This window comes from Macrobrachium rosenbergii, chromosome 54 (assembly GCF_040412425.1).
Source record: "Macrobrachium rosenbergii isolate ZJJX-2024 chromosome 54, ASM4041242v1, whole genome shotgun sequence".
Taxonomy (NCBI): domain Eukaryota; kingdom Metazoa; phylum Arthropoda; class Malacostraca; order Decapoda; family Palaemonidae; genus Macrobrachium; species Macrobrachium rosenbergii.
Window position 1 is genome coordinate 25,788,198 of NC_089794.1, and position 1,398 is coordinate 25,789,595.

Consider the following 1,398-nt stretch of genomic DNA (forward strand, 5'->3'; position numbering starts at 1 on the left):
ATGATTTCAAACGTAACATATTATTATTATTATTATTATTATTATTATTATTATTATTATTACAGTATACGAGAGGAATTTAACAATCTTGTGTAAACTGCTTTAGTGTCACAGCTGAATAACACTTCTGACTCTTATAATAGTGCCAGTGAGTATTTTTTCTTGGTTGATAGTTTTTTTTTTTTTGAAATGCATATATATTTTTTCACATAATATGGCATCAATTTATATATATATATATATATATATATATATATATATATATATATATATATATATATATATATGTATATGTATATATATATATATATTAACACTAAACGAGATAAACCTATAAGAGTGCTTTAGTGCTACGACTTAATAAAAAAAATGTTCAAGTTTGCAGCAACTTAATTGAAAAAAAAAAATTGTGTGAAGTCGACCCCCACATGGCACCAAAAAGGAGAACATAATTCTGAAGGCCTTCAAGAACCGTGAAAGCTTTTATATAAAAAACTTTCATTTTCCAAAGCGATAGTTCCTTTCTCTCGTTATCAGCAGCAGATATTTTTTTCTAGATACGTTCGTGGGGTGGGATGTTTTTTTTCTCTTTTTGTGAAACTGCAGCTGATGCGAGTGTGTTTAATTTTCGAGTTTCTCTAAGCTCCTATTTTTTTTTTTTTACATTATGATGGTAGGATACACGTGTGTACACACAGACTGTTAAATTATTTATCATTTTTTTTCACATATATATATATATATATATATATATATATATATATATATATATATATATATATATATATAGTCTCTAATATGTTAATCCTTAATCAGTCCACTCACTGCACTAAGATCCGTAACGGATATTTCAAAAATATGCTTTAGCCTCAAACATCATTCTGTCAATATCACCTTTAGCTTTCAGTTTTCACGAGCATAACACACGTAATAAAAACACGGTTATTTTGAAGCAAAATACTGGAAAGCTTCACGCAAGTATGTATTAGCAAGATGAGAATTGTCTTACTTGTCAAAAGTCTTGAGCCATCTCTTAGAAATTAACTTTCTGAGTTACGATTTTCAGAAGCGCAATTTGAACGAATTACTGCCAGGCTTAATTCGTACAAATTCTGGAAACTTTAACAGAACATAAAAGTGAGCCAGTTTGCGAGGGAGTAAACAGAGAGTGGACTGGGAGCTGCTAATTGCCAGGACCCCAAAAATACCGTCGTTAATTGCATAGGTAATTAAAAATGCCAGGTAATTAATCAGATGAGAAATTAACTCTCGGAATCGTCACCATTTCTCGTCGATTCGAACTGCAAATATTGGCTAATATTACGCCATCACTTAACGTCATAACGAGATATATTTCATATGTTCATGATGTCAGGAAGGATTTTTCGTATTGTTGCC